This window comes from Tupaia chinensis, unplaced genomic scaffold, assembly GCF_000334495.1.
Source record: "Tupaia chinensis unplaced genomic scaffold, TupChi_1.0 Scaffold140548_1, whole genome shotgun sequence".
Lineage (NCBI taxonomy): Eukaryota > Metazoa > Chordata > Mammalia > Scandentia > Tupaiidae > Tupaia > Tupaia belangeri.
The window spans coordinates 1,649,910-1,658,230 of NW_006200423.1; positions in this window are offsets into that span (position 1 = coordinate 1,649,910).

Genomic DNA, 8,321 nt, shown 5'->3' on the forward strand with positions numbered 1-8,321 from the left:
GCTCAATTAATTTCTTATAGGTCATTTTTTTTTCTTAACAAAAAACTGGGAACCAATAAAAAAAAAAAAAAAAAAAAAGGAAACCAATTTGGTTGTATTGTTAATTTGATTATGGGATTAAGAGTAAAGCCTTTGGGAGGTGATTAGAATTAGATATTCATCAGTGTAGGACTGTCATGATTGAATGCTTATGGGGTTTTAAGGAGATGGAAGAGAGACACATGGACACAGCCTGGCTCTGTCTTGCCACATGATATTTCCCCCCATGTTACCCACCAGGGAAAAGACCTTCACCAGATCTGGCCTCTTGGCCTTACACCTCCAAAACCAAAAGCTAAATAAATTTCTATTCTTTGTAAGTTATCCAGTGTGGTATACAGTTATTAAACAAAACAGTGGCCATTCATGACAAATTCACAGGTTGCATCATACTTGTTTATTTACAAGCTGTGTGTTTGTCATCAATGGCCACTGTTTTGTTTAGGTACATTTCTTCTATAACTCATTTATGGAGAAGTTTAGTCATGGAAGAATGTTGAATTTTGGCAACTTTTTTTCTGTACCTATTGAGATGCCAACATAGCTTTTAGTCCTTCATTCTGTTACTGTGTTGTATCACATTTATGCATTTGTACAGAATGACCCATTTTTGCATCCCTGAGATAAATTTCACTTGATAATGGTGAATGATTCTTTCAATGTGCTGTTGAATTCATTCAGTTTTCTAGGACTTTACTGAAGATGTTTGCATCTACAGTCATCAGAGATATCAGTCTGTAGTATTCTTTCTTGTACTGTTCTTGCCTGGGTTTTTGTGTCATGAGAAATCTGATCTCACAAAATGCGTTAGAAGTATTTCTTCTTCATTTTTTTTTTGAAAAGTTGACAAGATTAGCATTAGTTCTTTAAATGTTTCGTAGAATTCAGCTGTAAAATCTTCAAGTCCTAGGCATCATCATCATCTTCTCCTTCTTTCCTTGTTTCTTGTGGGACAATCTTTACTATTGATTTGATCTCTACTCATTGTTGGTTAGTTCACATTTTCCATTTCTTTATCATTTAGTTTGAAGGTTGTATATCTAGGAATGTATCCATTTCTTCTAGGGCATCCTAATTGTTTGTTTATAATTGTTCATAGTAGTATTTTCTGATCATTTCTATTGCTGTGGTATCAGTTATAACGCCTTATTTTTCATTTCTAATTTAACTTGACTTTTGTGCTCTTTTTATGCTAATCTAGCTAAAAGTTTATCATAAATTTGAGAGACTATATATTCTGCTAATGCGCCTCTTGGCCTTACACCTCCAAAGCCAAGAGCTAAATACATTTCTATTCTTTGTAAGTTATCCAGTGTGGTATACAGTTATTAAACAATACAATGGCCATTCATGACAAATTCACAGATTGCATCATACTTGTCTATTTACAAGCTGTGTGTTTGTCATCAATGGCCACTGTTTTGTTTAGGTACATTTCTTCTATAACTCATTTATGGAGAAGTTTAGTCATGGAAGAATGTTGAATTTTGGCAACTTTTTTTCTGTACCTATTGAGATGCCAACATAGCTTTTAGTCCTTCATTCTGTTACTGTGTTGTATCACATTTATGCATTTGTACAGAATGACCCATTTTTGCATCCCTGAGATAAATTTCACTTGATAATGGTGAATGATTCTTTCAATGTGCTGTTGAATTCATTCAGTTTTCTAGGACTTTACTGAAGATGTTTGCATCTACAGTCATCAGAGATATCAGTCTGTAGTATTCTTTCTTGTACTGTTCTTGCCTGGGTTTTTGTGTCATGAGAAATCTGATCTCACAAAATGCGTTAGAAGTATTTCTTCTTCATTTTTTTTTGAAAAGTTGACAAGATTAGCATTAGTTCTTTAAATGTTTCGTAGAATTCAGCTGTAAAATCTTCAAGTCCTAGGCATCATCATCATCTTCTCCTTCTTTCCTTGTTTCTTGTGGGACAATCTTTACTATTGATTTGATCTCTACTCATTGTTGGTTAGTTCACATTTTCCATTTCTTTATCATTTAGTTTGAAGGTTGTATATCTAGGAATGTATCCATTTCTTCTAGGGCATCCTAATTGTTTGTTTATAATTGTTCATTTTCTGAACATTTCTATTGCTGTGGTATCAGTTATAATGCCTTATTTTTCATTTCTAATTTAACTTGACTTTTGTGCTCTTTTTATGCTAATCTAGCTAAAAGTTTATCATAAATTTGAGAGACTATATATTCTGCTAATGTTAGATGGAATGTTACATAATTGTTAAGTCTATATTGTCTAAAGTGTAGTTAATATGATGCTTCATTATTGATTTTCTGACTGGATGATCTGTTTACCATTGAATTTGGAGTACTGAATTCACCTACTATATTTTTGTATTACAACCTTCTCTTCCTCCTGAACTAGTAATATTTACTTTACAAACTTAGATACTTTGATTTCAGGTGCATACGTATTTAAAATAGTTAAGTATTAGTGTATTCTGACTTTGTCTATCTGTTTGTTCTTAACATTGAGTTTAACATTTTTATGTTTTTGTTACTAATCAATGTCCTTTTCTTTCAGCTTGAAGAGCTCATGTTAGTATTTCTTGTTAAAAATAGGTCTGATGGTGATAAAATCCTTCAGAGGTTTTTGTTTTGTTTTGTTTTTCAAGAAAGAAATTTTTACTATAGGGCATGTATGCTCACCAGAGAATCAGAGAGACAGAAAGCAAGAAATTACCCCCCAGGGGAGATGGCCACACCATCGTCCCTTCTCCTCCGGTCTCCTCTTGAGATTTTAAGTGTGTAGACACATGCGCCTGGTGTATGTTTCAAGCTTCCAGGTCCAGGACTTGAACCTTAGTTGACTACATGGGAGTCCAGCAATGTAATCATTATGCCATCTGCTTGTCCCCCCTCAGGTTTTGATTGGGAAAGTATCTATCTCTTCTTTCTTCCTAAAAGACAGCTTTACCAGGTAAAATGTTCATTCTCAGAAGTTTTTTATTTTTTTCTTTCTTTCAGCACTTGAATGTATCAATCCACTCTTTCATGGCTTGGTGTATTTCTAATAAAAAACCTACTGCTAGCCTTATTAAAAATCCTTTATATGTAATTTTCTTCTTTTTCTTTTGCTGTTCTTCAGCCAAAGGTTCTAGCATGAGTTTGAAAAGATATATAAAATATTACTCATTTAAATAATACAAACCATGTCTGACTTTTGAGATCCATTGGCAAAAGGTAACTGTTCTAGACATTATTATCTAGACATTCCACAGCCAAACCACTCCGCAGCACTTGAAGAAACCAAGGTTCAGAGAGATTAAGTAACTGCCCCCAGGTTGCAGAGTTAATTTTATTATATGTCTTTTTATCATATGATTTATGTGGCATAACAATTTTTAAATTATGTAAGTCAAGAAATGTACACACTAACGTTTTAATTACAAAGTAATGTAAGTAATTTTAGTAAGAACATTTTATCACAGGTCCCCCTCCTCCTGTCCACCTGATACAGGTTTTTCTTCAATGCAAAGAAACAAGGAACTGGTTAAGGAACATCCTTACCTTGACGAATACAGGGTCCAGATTTCTGGAAGTTCTTCATCTCGGCAACAACTGGAATTGATAATTATTCTTCAAACACATTCTGGAGGCTGAGTTTTTTCATTCTTCTTCTCAAGGGCAGACCAAGGCTCTGAGCTCTTCCTGGGGTGCTTAGAATCACCTTTGCCTTAGATAACACATGAAGTTAGCAGCCACAGGAAAGAAACTACAACAAGGCAGGCAGAAACCATGGAAACAAGCTTGTTTTCTGTCAAGTAACGTGAATCATATTTCATGTTATTTTTTTATTTTTTATTTTTTTAAGATTATTTCCATGAAGTGAGTGCACTCACCAGAAAAAGAGAGAGAGAGAGACAGTGAGAGGGAAAGTGAGAAATCACCTCTCAGGGAGGAGAACCACGCTGCAATCCCTTCTCCTCCATTCCCTTGGGGTTCTGGGCATGTGTGCTTGATTTTCAAGTTGCCAGGTGCAGGACTTGAACTGCAGTCAGCGATGTGGCAGTCCACTCCCGTTACCACCATGCCAACTGCTGGCCCCATGAATCATATTTTATTAAAAGATAATGTTAGCTGTTAAAGCTCTGAAATATCCTCATGAATTTCACTAGCAGTTGGCTGGCTAGGATCAGGCTTCAGAATCTGGTCCTGGGTGACATCTAAGTTGTTTGTGGATTCATTTGTCATAACCAGCTATTTGTCTCTGGCTGCTCTTTTATTTGGCCAGACAATCTGTCCCCAGATGTGTACCCCTTCCAATTTTCAGCAAGGAGCCCAGTGCCTCTCCTTTTACAAATTAGGCCACCTATTTGCTTTATCTTCTTTAATTTCAGAAGCCTACATACTCCAAATAGCAAAACATTTTTGAAAATGTTTCACTAAAAGGCTGGGAAGGAGAAAAGAGTATCAGGGTTCATTTTAAAAATATTTGCCCTGGATTATGTTTTCTCCTGGAATAAAAATATGTTACTCATATATTTTATGTATAAATATTTTATACAGACACACACATAGAAGGGGACTTCGAAAGTCCATGAAAATGGAATTAAAATATGAGTTTATTTCTGTACAGTTTTAAAATCAATGCATAATTTTTTCATAATACACACTTTCCATGAACTTGTTGTACACACACACACACACACACAGAGAGAGAGAGAGACATATGCACTGCAGAAGGGAGTGGCATTTGATATATATATATGTATATATATATTTCTCAGGGTGATGTCAGCAGCAGTATGGTAGAATAGGAGGCCTCTGATTCCCTCCCTCCTCAGACACACTGAGGAAACACCTACACATAGAATAAATCTCTCCAAGAGAAATCCAGAATCTGGTTGAACAACTCCTACACACTCAACTGAGAAAACTTACACTTCGGGGTGGCAGGAAAAGCAGATATGGTCATGTCCTAACCCACCTGGAATGCATGCCTTACAGTGTGGAAAAGATCCTCAACTCCCAGGTTCCTCCTGAGGGGTGAGGGGTGCAGGGGCTTTTCCACACACATGGCACCCAACTTTTACAGTCCCCAGTGGAGTGAGTCCAGCTTCCAGTTTCCCCCTGGAAAGGATATGCCTGTACCCTTTTCCAACAGTCCCTGTGGCTCTGGCCTCTACAAGTCTGCATCTGGGAACCCACGTGGCAAGTGAAGAATAATTTCTCCACACAAAATGGAAAGCACTCCTCGTGCCTTCTTCCCTGGCTTGTTCCCCTCAGGAGTCACCATGATCTCTCATAGGGAGAAGAGAGGGAATTCTTCTGTGCCTGAACAGGAACATGGGAGCACCCTGTGCTGCTTCCCTGGCTAGCTTCAGTGTTAACCCCCAAGCAGAATCCTCCCTATGTAAGGAAAGCGTTAAGATGTCTGCTCGCCTGAACAAGAGAATGGAGGCATGGAGCACTCACTGCACCTTCATCCCCAGCTCACAGTCGTGGGTAAGTCACTTACTTTCTTCCCTTTCATTTTTTTAGGTTTTTGCCATAGGGTGCTTGTGCTTGTTGGAGGGAGACAGAGAGAAGAAAAGTAAGAAAAAAACCCAAAGAGGATGGCCACACATGATCCCTTCTCCTCCACTCTCCTTGGATTTTGGGCACATATGCACACATGCCTAGCATAATTTGTCAAGCCTCTGGATCTGGGGCTCAACCCACATCAGTCATGTGGAAGTGCAGTGCCTTAACCACCATCCACCTGCTGGCTCCCATAAGTCACTTTTAGGACAGTAAAAATAACTAATAAATATATGGAAAAGTGAAAACTCTCTCAGAATTAAGGAAACAGAATTTAAAACAATAAGAAGATACTACCTTTTGTACTTTTTAATGTTTTTCACGTTTTCAATTGACAAATAAAATGTAATGATACTCAGTATAGTTAGGTGAATGGGAAATTGACATGCATATTGCAAGTGTATCATTTGCAACCTTTATGTGAAGAATTGACTGAATTTTGAATATGTTTTAAAGTAGAACCAGGTTGAGTTGGACAGGGGCATGAGAATAAGGAGCCAAAGACAACATTGCATTGCAGAAATGTACATGGTGTAATACTTGTCATAGACCATTTAGAAACATGAAAATGTCATCTATTTTTGGTACATACAATGTAGAAAAGTAAGAAAAAATATTAAAACATGCATGAGAATATTACACACAAATTTCAGGGATAAAGTTGCCTCCATCAAGAGAGGAACGAAAACAGCCTCCGAGAACATGGACCTTAAAACTTGTTGAGATTAGGTAACTCTGGGTGATGGATACACTGGGATTATTTACATAATTGCATAATTGTTATTTTGTAGACTTCATCCATTTAATAGTGTGCGTGGGCTTTTTTTTTTTTTTTTTTTTCTATAGGACTCATGCACTTGCCAAGAAAGACAGAGAGAGACAGAAAGTGGCCATGACACAATCCCGTCTCATCCAGTCTCCTCTTGAGATTTTTGGGCACACAAACACATATACCCAGTGTGATTTTCAAGTCACTGGGTCCAGGAATCAAAGCACACTGCTGACCATGTGGCATCCAGTGCCTTAAACTCCATGCCACCTGCTCTCCCAGTCATTTGTTTTTAATGGTAGCTTTTCATAGTAGAAGAAGGGGTAAGTAAGGAGTGCATCTTCTGAATTTTCCAAGACACAAATGCTCCAGTAGATAGATCTGTATGCTTTTAGTTGTTTAGATAACAGTGTAACTGTGTAAAGCTGCAGAAAGAAAATTATCAATAAAACAACCAGAAAACAAGCAATAAAATGCCAATCATAAGTCCTTACCTGTTAGTAATAATCTTGATTGTAAATATATTCTCCAGTTAAGACATTGAGCAGCTGAATAGATTTTAAAAATACAAAAGTATATGCTGTCTATAAGAAAATCACTTCACCTGTAAAGATATGCATACCCTGAAAGTGAAGAGATGGGAAAAGATAATGAAATGAAATGAAACCCAAAAAAGAGAAGGAGTAGCTATTCTTAATACCAGAGAAAATAAGCTTAAAATAAAACATCCTTTAAAAAGACCAAAACATCATTATATAATAATGAATATAACAATTGTAAAATATATGCTCCCAGGACCAGCAGATGGCATAATGGTTATGTTGCTGGACTTCCACGTAGTCAATCACAGTTTAAGTCCCAGACCTGGAAGCTTAAAACTCACTCCAGGCATGTGTGCATGCATGCATGCCCAGAATCCCAAGAGGAGAGTGGAGGAGAAGGGATTGCGGTGTGACCATCCCCTCTGGGAGGTGATTTCTCACTTTCTGTCTCTCTGTCTCTCTTTGTCTTTCTGGCAAGCATACATGCACTATAGAAAAAAGTCTCTCTAAAAAAAATACATATACATATATGTACCAGAGATCCTAAGTATATATATACCAAATATTAATCTACCTAAAGGTAAAGACAGACTATACTACAAAAATAGCAGGGGACTTCAACACCCAATGTCAGTAATGAACAGATCATTCAGGCAGGAAATCATTAAAGAAAATTCAAGTTAAACATTACAGAAACAACATTAAAGAAACATTAAGGTTAAGATACAATCCAGACCAAATGGACCTAATAAACATTGAGAGCATGCCACCCAACAGAATGTAGAACACATATTCTTCTCAACTGTACATGGAACATTTTCCAGGACAGACTATATGCTAAGTCACACAAGTCTAAATGAATATATCCATAAGAAAGATGAAAATCATATCAAAATTTATTTCTGACCACTATGGAATAAAACTAGCATCAATAATAAAAGACTTTGGACACTATGAATACACACCATATTCCTTAAAAACCAATAAATCGATATAATCAAAAAGGAAATTACAACTTTTTGTCAGAAAAATCCAAATTAAAAAAACATACCTGTGGGATACCACAAAGTCAGTTCTAAGTGGGAATTTTATAACAATAAACACATTTTTAAAAAAAGCAGGAAGGTATCACTTAAGCAGCCTAATGTTATACCTCATCTAACTGGGAAAACAAGAACAAACTAGTCCCAAATTAGTAGAAGGAAGGAAATAATATTTTTTGATCCATTTATCTGTGAATAGATTCTTAGGTAGTTTTCATAATCTTGGCTATTGTGAATAATGCTGCAATGAACATGGCTTTAAAGTTAGTTACTTAAAAGTTAAAGATTGTTACATCTTCTTGGAGAATTGACCCTTGTATCATCATTTCTTTATTCCTGATAACTTGGTTTTCTCTGAAGTTTTCTCTATCTCAAATTAATT